The sequence below is a fragment of the Phascolarctos cinereus genome, unplaced genomic scaffold (genome assembly GCF_003287225.1).
Source record: "Phascolarctos cinereus isolate Bilbo 61053 unplaced genomic scaffold, phaCin_HiC Scaffold_9;HRSCAF=440, whole genome shotgun sequence".
Taxonomy (NCBI): domain Eukaryota; kingdom Metazoa; phylum Chordata; class Mammalia; order Diprotodontia; family Phascolarctidae; genus Phascolarctos; species Phascolarctos cinereus.
The window spans coordinates 217083079-217098528 of record NW_027556402.1 but is presented as its reverse complement, the minus strand read 5'-3'; the positions used below and the strand labels follow the sequence as shown (position 1 = coordinate 217098528).

Sequence of the window (15450 nt, the reverse complement as noted above, 5' to 3'; positions counted from 1 at the left end):
CCTTGTAGGCCATCTTCATGAACTGCTATGGACCACCATCTCCAAAGGGGAAAAAAAATCTCCTCTTGGCCAACTAGCTTTCGGTAGGACTTTCCAGAACTTTCCCTCCACTACTACAGCCTTTGAGGACCACTGTGACAGGCACCTCAACCTCCTTATTTAGAAAGCACGCATTTTTTTTAGGTAAATAATTATTCACTTAGGCATAACTACACCCTCTATCCAAATGAAGATGACTCAAATTCAAGTTCATGGACTGAACAAGAGTTGATTTATAAAGCTCTTAAAATGTGGTTCCAACAGACGCTGGCAACCCTATAGTTATAGATGTCAAGCTCCGCCATAATATATTTTTATAATAACTCTGTTTTTATTCTGGTGCTTTTTAAAATGGAATCTGCTCCAAATAAATCCACATTTAGTGACTTTTCAGCTTTCAGATGCTTGTTGCTTATAATATTCTATAAATAAAAGAAACAGTGCCCTATAACACACTGTAAACACCCACAGACAAACAGAGCCAAATTCTTCCAATTATGACCCTGAGGCTGTTGCCAAGATACTTCAAGGACCTACTTGAAAGAATGCCATCTAGGCCATTTCCTGATTAAGCTTCCATCTAGAAAGGAATCAAAGCATACTGTCTTTGCCCAGTGTCCTATCCATGCTCAAATAATTGCTTCACTTTATTTAAATGAGAATCTTTCCATGTGATGCAGTTAAAAAACAGGAGCAGTAAAACCCTAAAAATTCCCACTGCACATCTTTCTGTGTGTTGAAAAAAAAAACTAGTTTGTTACACGATTGGCTTAATCATGGGTATATTAATAACATTTCATTGTGCAAATCAAGGTCAAACCCAAAGTAGGTCAACTAAAGCAAGGTCTGTAAGTGACGGGTGAATCTAAAAGAAGCTGCATCAATCCCTCCCCTCTGATGTGCAAAAAATCAATACAGATCACCAGAGTTCAGAGATCACAATCATGTGGTAAGCCACAGAGATCACCAAGGTCAACAGCCATGCCAGACACCATTCAATTAAGGTCTTGTCAAGAGTCTAGTTACGTGCCCAAGCAGAAATTATGACCTTACAGATGCTAATAGCTTTAATATGGTTTATACGGACTGGTAAAATAACTGCACCAGCAGGAAACATATTTTTCATATTTCCAAAGAAGCATCACTCTGAGAATACTCCTTCCAAAGAGATTATACTTGTGGTTCACTTCCTCTAAGAATAAACTACTTTCAACACTTGTCCTTTAGACTGCCACTTAGAAACCAAAAGGCTTTGAAGCAATATTTGTAACAAAATAGTTTTCAGCTACAAACTAATCCTCAGTACAATCACCCCAAGTGACAAAATCTTTAATCCACTTTCAACTCAACACAACAAGTATTAACTGAGCATTTACTATGTGTAAACCCCAGCTGTGGGGTATCAAAAACATACAACATAGTCTTGAACCTCAGTGCCCTTTAAATCTTGTTTGGGAGACATGATGAAACAATTAGAGAATAGTACAAGACAAAATAAATATGTCAGTGCTTGAGTCAGCTTCAGAAACTCTGTTTAAATTCTACTTCTGCTGTTTGCTAGCTGTGTACGTGGCCAAGCGGCTTAATTCCCTTGAGCCTTGGTTTCCTTGTTTGTAAAATGAGGAGGATAAAACCTGTGAAGTCCCTACCTCACAGGACTGTCATGAGGCTCCAATGACAGAACATGTAAATGTCTAAGAAACCTTAAAGTTTCTATAGCTAGAAGTACATACATATATATATATTCAGTCATTCAACAAGCATTTATTGACATAGCTGACTGTGTGTCAGGTACTATGAAAGATGCTATAGCTCCAAAGACAAAAATGAAACCGTTCGTGCCCTTCAGTTAAGGGCCAAAATGTGGGAATACTAGGAAGTAGAAAGATCAGAGATTCCTTGGAGGATGTAAAACTAAAAATCATGAGGATCAGACAGAAGGAAACAGCAAGGCTATTACAAGAATGGAGGATGAGAGGCATGAGAGAAAAGCATAAACAAAAGTGCAGAAGCAAGAGTGAGCTGAGCATGTCCTCAGGCACTTCATTAGTCGGACTGGTAAGTGTTAGCAGTAAAGGCTGGACAGGAAGCACAGGGGCCTAGAGATGTGAAATCTCCTCCTATCCTTTGCCCCCCAACCCCCTGTACTCCCAAGTTCTTTTAATTAATTGGTCTGCATATGAGAGTTTTGAGTCCCCCAGTCATTCTGGCCACCCTCCTCTGGACATATTCCAGTTTGTGACTATCACTGCTAAAACACGGTATCCAGAACTGGCCAATGTTGCACACGCGGGCCATCAAGCTCTAAGTACAGTGGGACTATCATCTCATTTCCTCTGGACATCACATTGATGCTACACCCACAGAACTTCCTTTCCAGCAAACCAGAGGCCAAATCACAGCCTCTGGAGGCATGACTACACTGCAGGTCATTGTTCTGATGCTTTCCTCCACCGTTTTCTCCCCCCAGCCCCCAGAAGCATTGTACAAATGATGTTGAATACAATAAGCATTTCCAACCTCTACTGGAATGAACACATAATCCTGATAATATAAAAATGTGACTTTAAAATATCAAAAATCACTATATGGGAATAATTAAGAAGGACCATGCGGAAGAAAGGACAAATAGGTATTTTTCAGCATAATGGACACAGACAGCTTCCTCCTGCTGCTGCTTCTCCAAAACCAGTAACTATATGAAGGCTAGGCTAATAGACATTCTCAAATAACTAAATATTCCAAGTGTTAATATATAAAAACCTCTTCATTTGCAAAACAAAATGAAACCAAAAAAATGAGGAAAACAATATCCAAGTGCTTGTAACGTCATACGGTATTCTGTGACACCTCTGTCAATAACGGGAAATGCACATGGGCAGGCAAGTGGTTTCATTTTTAATCACTAAGAGCATGATACCTTTGGCCCTCGAGATAGCCCCTGAGTAGGTGAGTAGGTCACGTTGGCAGGCTGGCAGCACTAGGACTGGGAAGATCGGAAGGCAGGAGCTGGAAAGCACCAAACAGTTCAGGTGAGTAAGTTGAGTCTGAAGTCAGAGAAGTAAAGACCAGAAGGGAAGAACAGACAGAGCAATAAGAGGGCTAACTCGTCAAAAGGGTTTCATTCCTGTTTGTTTGTTTGTTTTGTTTGTGTTTTTTGGCTAGGCAATAGGGTCACACAGCTAGCAAGTGTTATGTGTCTGAGCCACATTTGAACTCAGGTCCTCCTGAATCCAGGGCTGGTGCTCTATCCACTGCACCACCTAGCTGCCCCCTCATTCCTGTTGTTACAACAGCACGTTTAAGAAGCACTGTGTACAGCACACTGTGCCAGGGGATGAGCAGTGGCTTTCTGCTCTAGTCCTGGGTTTGATGCACCTTGCAGTGCAGGTCATTCCCAGAGCATTTTACACGTTACTTCATTTGAGCCTCACAAGACCTTCTGAGGTAGATACTACACATATCATTTTACAGACAAGAAAACTGGAGCTTAAGTGATTTGTCCATCAACATGTAGGTGGTAATAATAACAACAATAATAATAATGATAATAACTATTTCTATAGCACTTTAAAGGTTGTAAAGAACTTTCCAAATATTATTTCATTTGATCTTCATAACAACGCTGGGAGGTAGGTGCTATTATTATTCCCATTTTACAGATAAAGAAACTGAGGCAGTTATTAAGTAACTTGCCTAGAGTTACACAGCTAGTAAGAATCGGAGGAAGGATTTGAACTCAAAGTCTTCCTAACCCCAAGTCCAGCACTGTATCTCCTGTGCCATCCAGCTGCTCAAGTATCAAAGGTCAAAGGGATCTGAATCCAAGTTTTCTTGACCCCAAGTTAAACATTCTATCCAGAATGCTACAACTATAGGTATGTACTTATATCCAGGGAAAGGCTGAGTTGGATCCATAGCTACTAGTTGGTCTCCATTATATTAGGGGCAGATTGCTAGATGATGCAGAGATGTTTTGTTTTTCAGAATGAGAATGTGCGTAATGGATTGAACAAGAAACTTTAATGTTTCTCTAAATGCTCCTAGGGAAAAAATATAAACTCCTTAGTTTGACATTTAAAGATTTTATTTAAAAAAAAAAGATTTTATTTCTTTGGGAAACTAGGCCTTTTCATCTTACCCAGGCTGGTAGCGCAGTAGTCACTTACAGGTCAGATCTCATTAGTGACCAGTAGAGAAGCTTGAATAGGCTTCCTTTTCTGAGTTTATTTCTCCCTCCTTCGGCAGCCTGGTGAACCCCTGCTGCTGAGGGCTCCCCCACTTTGGTGCTAGACTTAGTGCATGCATCTGACTGACTCAGCAATCACAGCCCAGAACTCCTGAACACAAGCAACCCATCAACCTCCATCTCTCCAAAAGCAGGGACATAGAGTGCAGCTGAGCCTTTAAAGCCTTCCACAAATACAATGCCTGGCACATAGTAGGCTCTTGATAACTATCTTTAAAGCCTTTTATAAGTACAGTGCCTGGCTCTGTGTGCTAGCTTACCTTTCCAGACTTTCTGAACATTACTCCTCTTCACACTATCTTCCAGCCAAACTGAGCACAACAATTCATTAGCCCTGACTCCCAGTCTTTGCCAAAAGACCAATGATGAAACATGCTCTCCATTAGGGTGCAGAATGAGACATACATACTTTTGTATACAGTCACTGAGGGAATTGGCTTTGCTTGACGAAACATATTTGTTACAAGAAATTTATTTTTATCTTCTTCACCCCCTCCCCCATGGTATGGGGGTGGGAGGAAGAAAACAGATTTCTGTTAAATTTTTTTTATAAGGAAATGGGGGAGGGAAGGGAGTAATGCTACAGATATGAAATATTCCATTCACTTTCAGATGAGGTCATGTATTATTAATTTTACTTATCTGTTTTATTTTGGGGCAAAAGACCTCTCACAAAGTGGGAGTAATCTGTAAATGTTTGTATTGCTAAAACTAAATATATCTATAAAATTTTATTTTATTCTAGTTTTTTTTTTAGGCAATTGGGGTTAAGTGACTTGCCCAGGGTCACACAGCTAGTAAGTGTCAAGTGTTTGGTCTGAGGCCGAATTTGAACTCAGGAACTCCTGACTTCAGGGCCGGTGCTCTATCCACTGCGCCACCTAGCTGCCCCTTAAAATTTTATTTTAAAATAAGATGTTCATGTGCTTTCTCTTACAGACTTTCTCGATTTCCCTTAGTAGTTAGTATTCTTTCCTTCCACTCCTAAACTATCATGTATATATTTGTCTCTTTACATGTTGTATCCCCCAGTAGACTATAAGTTCTTTGACATTAGGAACTATTTATCATGATGGGATCACTGGTTCACTGTTGGCTGGGAGTTGGTCAAGCCATTCTGGAAAGCAATTTGGAACTATATGCCCCCAAAGCCAATAAATTGGGCACACAGCAATAATACTACTAGGTCTATACCTCAAAGACATCAAGTAAATAGGACTCATATGTACAAAAATATTTACAGCAAGCAGTCCTTTTCCTGATGGCAAAGAAACGGAAACTAAAGGAGTATCCATCAGTCGGGGATCAGCTGAACAAATGACAGTATATGAATGTAATGAAATATTATTGTACTATAAGAAATGATGCAATGGTACCATGAAAAAGCATCAGGGTAGAGCTTTTATGATTTACCACTGAAAATGTCATGCTTTTGCAAATAGAGTGCAACACAGGAGGGGCAGGGTCTATCATTGCATATATTTATGGTAGGTTTGGAATCTGAGTTCTATAATTTGCACGCTACAATGATTAATTATTCTCTACTATTATACTGTTCTAATAACTTTTATCCTATATAGACCAGAGTAGTTTTGTAGGAATCAATGACTGTCTGGTTGAAGACACAATGGTGTAATGGGAAAATCCCAGGATTTAAGTCAAAATACTTACTAAGTACTTAACTAGATATCTACTGTAACCTGTGTGGAAGTGAACAAGTCACAAACCACTTCAGGCCTCTATTTCCTTACCTAGAAAATGAAGAGATATTCATAGTACCCATCTCAGGCATTGGTTGTAAGGATAATTTATATAAAGCGCTACATCATGAAAGGATCGGTTTCAGGGAAACTTGGAAAGACTTGTATGAACTGATGCAGATGAAGTGAGCAGGACCAAATGAATGATTTATATAATCACAACATTCTAAAGACAATTTTAAAAGAACTCAGATCAATCCAGTGACCAATCATGATTCTGACTATGCATAATTCTTATGAAGATTTTATTGCTGTTTTTACTCTCATGGAAAGAGAAGGGAGAGAGAAAGAGGAAAAAAAAATAATGTCGTGTTAATTGAAAATAAAAGTTTTTTTTTAAATAACTGTTATGTCATAAGAAATGTTATGTCAGAGAACACCTGGGAAGACTTGCATGAACTGATGGAGGGTACAGTGAGCAGAACCAGAACAACTCATAAAACAAAAATATAAATTACAAACAACTTTGAAAGGCCCTTAGGAACTCAGATCAGTTCAAGGCCCAACCATGACTCTGGAGGACCAACGGCAAAGCCATTACTTACTTCCTGGTAGAGGAGTGAAAGACTCCAAATGCAGCATGTGACATATTTTTGAGCAACAAGAACTCCTTCCTGATCCCCCTGAATTCTAATGCCCCCTCTCTGTTGATTATTTCAGATCTGTCCTGTACCTACCTTATTTGTACATAATTGTTGGCATACTGTCTCCTCCATTAGACTCTGAGCTCCTCGGGAGCAGCAATATATTTTAGCTTTCTCTGTATTCTCAGAGCACGCAGTGGTTGGCACACAGCAGGTGATTAATAAATGTTTCCTGACTGACTGAACATGCCAAACGGAGGAATCTGCTTCGCTTGACTTTGCTTCTTTGTTACAAGAACTATGTTTTTCTTTTTCTTTTTTTCCATTTCGGGAGGTGAGGGGAGTCAGTGATCATGAGGAGGAAGAGGAAGAAGAGAAAGAGAAGGAAGGGGGGAGGAGGAGGAGGAGGAAGAAAGATGGTCACTGAAGCAGGACAACTTTGAAAATATTATGTCGAATTATTTCATACAGACATATTAAAACAAGGTGTATGTGAAAGAGTTACAGTTTTACACAAACATTCTTTTTCTGGTCTACTTTGTACATATATGGAAATGTTCCCTTTTTTGGTATTCATCAAGTTCAGATTAAAATAAAGTGAAACAAATGTATATTTTGGGGAATTAACTAGTTACTGTGAGTTTTAAGTACTTCGAGGCATTGTTGACTCCATCAGCTTTTTATAGAACAGACCAAAGTGGGTATCCACTTAGAAAAATTATGGCTTCTTAATGATATCAGGAAATTGGACACTCTTTAAAAGTTCTACAGAAGAATAAAAGTGCTCGTTAGGCACAAGACTAAATAACCACTTGGTGAAGGTATTACAGAGCAAAGATTCTTAACTTTTTTGTGTGTCACGGCCCCTTCAGGCAGTCTGGAAGTCTATCAACCCCTTTTCAGAATAACAGTTCAAAATAATCGAAGGAAATGCTAGATTTCAGGTAGAGGTTAGTGAAACTAAAGATGTAATTTTTCCCCATACAAGTTCACGGACTTCTTCAAATTTATTTCGGGACTCCTTGGACCGCAGATTGAGAATCTCTGAGCTAGAAAGTATTTCCTCCTATGAACCTCAACTATCATAAAATCGCTGCTTAATTCAATTCGGCTTATTCCCCAGACTTAAGTAGAGTCTACGCTGGTCAGAAACTTTCTGGGCTACGACAGATCAATTAAGCATTTGTTGAGCCTTCTCCCGTCCTGTCTCATTTCACTAAAGGGGATTGGTTCCTTGCTCCAAGCACTGAACTGAAAAGAAGGTCACACACAACTTCCCTTTCTTCTCTTTTCTCTAGTCATTCCCTTCACTCTTGGCAGCTGAGGCTTAGGGGATATCTTCCTCTGGAGAGTCCCCAGTTGACCCTAGCTAATGGACTCAGGCATGCTACCCCATGGCAAAGTGTGTCCTTGGCAGAAACAGTGGGGTTAGTGATTCCAGCACTAACTTTAATTCATGTATTAAGGTTCTTTCCCTAACTTTTATTGGGACATCTGTGAAATTGAAGGGGTAGGGAAAGATGGTGTCTAAAGTATCTTTCAACTCAAAAACTTCTGATCTTGCTAAAAGGATTGATAAAATCATATGCTCTAGAGCTCTCCCTTAGATTAAGAGAAAGCTAAGCATAATCAGACATGTTCCCTAGACTGTATGAGAGAAATTAACAAGTATTTATTGAATGCTAAACTATGTGTCAACTACTGTATTAAGGACCAGACTGTCTGCTACCCTCAAGGAGCTCGCAACCTAATAAAGCAGTCTTTTAAAAGTCCAGAGAAAAAAAGGGAGACTCTAAAAGGAAATTTCCTGAGGAGGTCCTTAAAAATTTAATTGTAATAAAATTACTGCAAAAGATCCTGATAAGGAAGAAAAAAAAGACATCTAAAATACCAGTATGGATATATATGAAGCTCTTTAAGTAACTCTGCTCTTTTGCATACATTGTTGTTTAGTCACGTCAACCCTTCCTAACCCCATGGACCATAGCACACAGTACTGTGCGTAGGGTTTTTTTGGCAAAGACACTGAAGTGGTTTGCCATTCCCTTCTCTGGCAGGTCACACAGCTAGTAAATGTCTGAGGCTGAATTTGAATTCAGGGCTTCCTGACTCCAGGCCCAGAGCTCTATCACTGGGTCATTTAGCTGCCCTCTTTGTACACATACAAAAGCTAAACTAAAGAGCACTATATGACAACAAATACATAACAGACAAATACACAAGCGGTATAGACCTGCTAGAATAGTGTCAAGAGGTCTAAAGCCAAGAATAAGCGCGGCCTGGAGAGAAGTACTGAAGAGAAACTTTTTAAAGAGTTTTGTTTTGTTTTGCTACATTCGAAGCAAGAAAAACCAGGAACATCGAGGCCCATTGCTTGGGGTAGATGGTTTAAAAAAAAAAGGATCAACTGATGACAGCAAACTCAGAGCTACTTAAAATCCTGTTTTGCTTTCATCTAATCTGCCAAGGAAAATGATCTTCAATCTGGAAAGGAAAGAATAAACATGGGGAACTGAAGCCCCACACAGGGAAGGAGCTAATAAAACAATAACAGCTCTTTGAAATGAATTCAGATCCTTTCGCTAATATAAAATTACATTCAGGACGCTGAAAAAACTGGTAAATTCGATTGCTGAACTGCAGCTGGCAATCTCTAACGAGTGCTGAAAACAAAAAAAGGTGCCGAAGAGCAAACGGCGCCCAAATTATTTTAATGGTAGCGACAGCAGATTACGGAAACTATACAGAAGTTAGCTTGATGTCAATTTCCAGAAAAACTCTAGATCTGATGATTAAATGGTTGGTTTGCGAAAACTTAAATAGGTGATCACTAAGAGCCAGCACGGATTCACAAAACACAAGTCACAACAAACCAGTGCTTTTTTTGGGCTAGATTAATAGATAAGAGAAATATTATCTAGATTCAGTATTAGGATTATTACATATGATGTATTATGATTTAGCCAAGATATTTGACAAAGTCTTTCAGATATTCTTTTTTTGGCTAGGCAATGGGGTTAAATGACTTGCCCAGGGTCAGTGTCTGAGGCCAGATGTGAACTCAGGTCCTCCTGACTCCAGGGCCAGTGCTCTATCCACTGTGCCACCTGGCTGCCCCTCTTTCAGATATTCTTACAGACAAGACAGATAAACATGAGCTTAAAGATACTACAATTAAACTCATAGTTGGGAGAACAACAATACATAAACAGTGCCTATTAATGAATCTGGCTTCCTTGGCTTCTCCCAACTAAATCTCATTTTCAGGAAGCATTTCCCAATCTCTCTTAATTTTAGTGCCTTCCCCTTTTTAATTATTTCCTGTTTTTCCTGTATATAGCTTGTTTGTCCACATCTGTTGGCTTGCTGTCTCCTCCCTTGGATTGTGAACTCCTTGAGGGCAGGGACTGGCTTTTGCTTCTTTTTACATCCCCAGTGTTTAGTGCTTATAGACCACAATAGACACTAAATGTTTAATGACTGATTGACTCAATCAAATTCAATCTGAAGGGAAGTTTCTAGTGATATATCAAAATTTCTATTCTTAGCCTGATTCTGGTCAATATTTTTGCCAGTGACTTAGGGGTGTTTATTAAATTTGTGGATAATACAAGCTGGGTAACAGAAGCTGAATTTTAGAAGATCTAATCGATGCAAACCAGTGAGCTAAATCTAACTCGACGAAATTCATAGGAATAAAATAAAGGTTCACTTAGGTTCCCCCTTTACCCCTCCCCCTAATCAACTATGGCAGCATGTAGTAACATACTATGCTACAGGGTTTAACATGCACATATTTTGTTTTGGACCTGTTATTTTATCAATATATTCCTGGGGATGAACTTTCTATACCGATGAAGGTCGGCATCTTCTCTGCAACATAAATGTCTTAGAGAGCTACTGAGTCACTAAAGACTAAGAGATTTGCCTGAGTCCCATCACCAGTCTGAGTCACAGGTAGGAGGACCTTAACTGAAGTCATCTAGACTCTGAGGCCAGCTCTCTAACCACGGGGCCATGGCACCTCTAGTGCATGTGTTTAGGGAGAGAGACAGAGAGGCACCCTAGGCATTTAGAGCATGCAATTTCTTTAGAAAAACACTCACGATCAGTATATTTTGACGATTTCTTATGCAGTCCTGCATCTACTCTCAAAAAACTATTTCTCAGTGGATTTTTCTTTAACCTCCCACCTCAGGCAACTGATTACTCCTTCTTATGACAGAAATACAGCCAGCCCTAAAATGCCAATTACTTAAAAGAGATCCTTTTTGTTATCATTGCCATCAATAGAAAATTTTTATTCCATTTTGAACTATCAAGGAGCAAGGAAAATGTTTTCTTTAAAATCTCCAACTACCACTTGTTGAGTCTGCTATAAAGAGAATTCTTGTTCACGTCTGGGTTTGACTAGGTGGCTCTGAGCTTCCTTCCAACTCTTGGATGTTGTAAAACTTCAGTTCAGTTTCAAAAGCAGAGTGTTCATTCAGTCAGGCATGGTTCAAATCAGGCAGGGAGCAAAGCCAGGTGAAGTGGTTGGGCCATTACTATTAAATGATCAAAATGAGGGGGGAAAATGACTCAAATTAGTCAACTGGCAACTTTTTTTTTTAAATCAAAAGCCAACACAAAAGGTTTACACCACAGCAAACTGGCTGAACCCATTTTTCCCTTTCTGCTGCCACTGACTTCATGTTCTATAGAGCAGTGACCAAAGCCTATAGAGAATTAAGTAAACAAAAAATTTTTTTTCTCTCTCTTTTTTTTAAGGTGAAACAATAATACGTGGCCAGATATAACTTGAAAACACAAAGCTCCCATTTGTTTTGCACATTAAGAAGGTATTTTTAAGGACTGATTCAAATCCATAGAACAACTCAGAAGACACTGGGCTGCCTCGCTACCCCCACTCCACTAAAGAAACAAGCATATTCAGTTGAAATAATTTAATAATCAAGGATGAAGCCAGGACAAGAACTTCCTGGTCCTAAAAGGGGCTCGTTATCACCAACCTCTGAACGTCATCCCTGGAGGTGTGAGGTTTGAGCCTGGTGACAGCACAGGAGCTTCCCACTGCATGGTATACAAATGGGCAACAGGTTTTCAGGGGTGGCGTTTGAATTCTTTCATCTTTTCCATTCTACCCTTACCAGCTACTAATTCTAGCTCCATCAACAACCTGAATCAAGATTATGGAGGAAACCACAAACTCTAACTCCATCTCAACTAGTGCAAAGAACTTAGTAGTTAGTGCTGAAGGCTATAGTGAAGGTTTGAATTGGACCCGACAGAAAAATAAACATGGATTAATCTGCAATGAGAATAGCAGGCAAAGGGGAAAGACACCAGTGCTGACTTCCTCATCATACAGACACGTCTACAAAATAGCGCTCAAATGTGGGGAGTAGTCTTCCAAACTAAGCTGGCAGGTCAAACTAGACCTGGTCATGTGCCTTTAGATACAAGAGCATCCCTGGGCAGCATTCTTTTGACACTCTGAATTCACTGAAGACTACTCCCAGGTAATCATCTGCCCTACAGAGTAGGCCATAGTAAGAAAAGAGGGGGGAAGGAACCTGTAGTTAACAGGGAAAGTAGACATGTTGTTTTAACTGAACTCCAAGAGGTCAGGAGAAAGGAGACCCAACTTTTCTGGTGATAGGTGATCTAGCAGTACTATCTTGTTTGTAACCTTGGCCTAGCACTAATACTTAGAGTGAGTGATAGATGGAAAAGAGGTATATTTTTACCCGGAAAGAAGTGAATAGGTCACTTGAGACTCAAAATCCAAGATAATGTGACTCTGGAATCACAGAATCACAGAATGTTAAACTCAGAATGTTTTTTTAAAGGTCATCTAGTACAATAGCCTCATTTTTAGAAATGAAGAAAACGAAGCCAAGAAAGGTTTAGTGCAAGGGTGTGGGGAACCTGTGGCCTTGAGGCCACATGGGCCCTCTAGGTCATCAGGCGTGGCCCTTTGAGCCCAAGTTTTACAGAACAAATCCTTTTATTAAGGGGATTTGTTCTGTGAAGTTCTGTGCTAAACTTTAGTGAACCGCCATCCAACCCATACCAGGGACAGATCTGACAAAGTCCTTGAGCCAGGAAGGTTTCAAGTTCTACCTCTGAAACAAACTGGTTTTATGACCCTGGGCGAGTCACTACCTCTCAGCGCTATAGGCAACTAAGATCTAAGTTAAGGGCAAGGTGTACTGGTAAAGGGAGCTTCCTCACCTGGAAATTTCCAAAAGCAATGAAATCACAAGTGCAATCCCAATCCCCACATTTCATGTGCCAGAAACTTTCTAGGTGCTGAGGATACAAAAACAAAAGCATCCATGTCCAGAAGGAGTTTCCAATTTATCAGAGGAGACAAAAGCACATGTATAAATATATGATCATGGGGAGAGGGAAGGAAAAGCACTAGATGCTGGGCAGGGCAGGAAAGCAGGAAAGACTTCCTATGAAACTGGGGTGAAGCTGACTTTTGAAGGAAACAAGTGTAGCAGGTGATTCTAGCCGTGGGGAGCAAGTGCAGAAAGCACGGAGATGCAGAGTGGAATGTTCATTTCAGGGGCAGGTGCACTTCAAGAACACTTTGGTTATTTCTTTGGCTGGGCTGAAACCTAAGGAAAGACAGACACAATCTTGGAAGAGTCAATGATCACCAAAAGATTTTTTGACATCTGTCAAACTTGCATACTGTGGGAATGCCACAGACATTATACATTTGTATTTCAAAAAGAGATCTGACACAGGCTCTCAGGATATGTTTATAGACCAGAGGGAATGACACAAGCTAGATAGTAATATAGTTGGATTCATAACTGATTAAATGCTCAAACCCAAAGGGTAAACATGAATGGTGGTATTTAGTCAATTGCACCCCCCCCCCAGACCTTCCCCTGGCCTGGTTCTCTTTCCCGTTTTTAACCATGACTTTGATTAAAAATATAAACTTATGGCATACTTATTAGCTCTGCAGATGACACAAAGCTGGGAATGATGGCAAACATGTTGGGAACAGAATTTTAATGTGAGATACTAACAGGTCTCTAGAGATAGACTAATGGGCCAACTCTAATAAAATGCAATCAAATAGGGATAAATGTGAAGTTTTACACTTTTAAAAAAAACTGTATAAGCACTAGGTATGGCTGGACAATAGTTCATGTAAAAGCTATCTGGGGATTTCTGTAGACTACAAATGCAATATAAGTGTCATTTGGCAGCCAAAAAATTCTAATGATGTCTTAGGCTTCACTTTTTAAAAAGAATAGTGCCCAAGGGAAGTGGTAGGCCCATTGACACCGATAACTTGTGGTATGATGAAGGGACTAGAAGCCAAACCACATGAGGATCAGTTTAAGGAATGAAGAGTGTTTACCCTGGAGAACAGAATATTTAAGGAAGGGGGAGAGAAGAGAGATGGAAGAATGGTTGTCTTCAAATATCTGAAATATTGTCTTTTGCAAGAGAAATTAGGCTTGTTTTTCTTGCTATCAAAATATAGATTTAGAAACAATAGGTGGAAGTTGCAAAGCAATAGATTTTTTTCAAAATTTAATTTAAAACTTTTCCCATGAACAAAATCCATTGCTCTCCTCCCCACTCCCAATTCCCCATTGGGAAAAATAAAAAAGAAAACAAACATTTAAAATACTCATAATAAATAAACATTAATAGGCAAAACTAACTTCTACATTGTCCACATCCAAAAACCATATGTCTTAATCTTAAAGAAGTAGATTTTGAGGTGATAAGTAAGGGAAGACTTCCTAATCAGCGAAGTTATCCAAGAACATCAGGGGCTGCCCCACAATGCAGGGAAGGGGTTTCCTATTGTGGGAGGCTCAGAGGCTGGATGGTCACAGGTAAGGTTACTAGGCATGTAGACAGGAAATTGGAAATGAAGGAACAATTGTTCTTGTCCTTGTGCTCAGCTCAATGTGCATTAGCTGTTGAACTCAACACACATTTACTGTCTACTATGTGTAAAGGGACTGTATCATGTGCTAGAAATAGTAAGAAACAGTGAAAAATGGAGCCTGCATCTAGAGCTACTGTGGGCTTTGCCTAGAACATCCAGATTAGCCCTGTATGGTAGGAATGCTGCCAAACCTCCAGAGCACAGCCTTGATGTCCGGGGCCTCCTCTTCTGGCACTGTGGTTGTCTTGTATGGGGGGGGAGGGGAAGGAGAAAGAGGAGTGGGAGGTGGAAAGAGGGGGATATGGGTGGAAATCTGTACCTGGACACAACATTCAGGCAGCTACAAAATCGAGCTATGAGAGCTACAAGTTAAGAACAACCAAAACCAGAGGCTGTTACTTGCAGCAAGTATGGAAAAGGCAGAAAATTTTGCAGTGACATTAAGAGGTAAGTATCCTAACTTCATTTGTATTTCCTTGAATGACAAAGAGATAGCTATAGATGTAGAAAGCACAAACTAGCCTCCCTATCAGAGAGGGTAAGAGGGTTGGAATAACTTCTCTTCCATCTAAGTTGAGATGGGGTTGAGGGGTGGGGTGGAGTATCTTACTTGAGAGAATGAAAAATGTGTTTCAAAGGGAAAGTTTTTTTAAAAAAAATCTCTCTAAAGATGGTGAGGGAAGCGCTAACCCACACCAGTAAGCTGGAGGATGATATTGAGGGAAAGGAACAAAGCAGGATCACTCAACTTTTGGAGCTAATATTTAGGAGGCTCTCAGCTCATCACAGAGCAGGAAGCTGACTTCTCGTGATGTGGACCCACAGGTGCCACCAGCATAAAGGCTATCTAGTCACTAACTGCCAGAGGCAAAAAGGGAGACAAGT

General features: G+C 39.9%; 1 protein-coding gene across 7 annotated transcripts in view; it reads right to left on the bottom strand.

Moving 5' to 3' along the window:
* BMAL1 (basic helix-loop-helix ARNT like 1) overlaps positions 1-15450 on the bottom strand; it is an 86787-nt gene that overhangs the window by 58033 nt on the left and 13304 nt on the right. Inside the window, exon 2 of one of the 7 annotated variants that reach the window (XM_021002038.2) lies at positions 2960-3048. The exons of the other annotated variants lie outside the window; for them this stretch is intronic. The gene's annotated coding sequence lies outside the window, so the exon portion shown is untranslated. The remainder of the gene's footprint in view (positions 1-2959; positions 3049-15450) is intronic. 7 annotated transcript variants of the gene reach the window in all.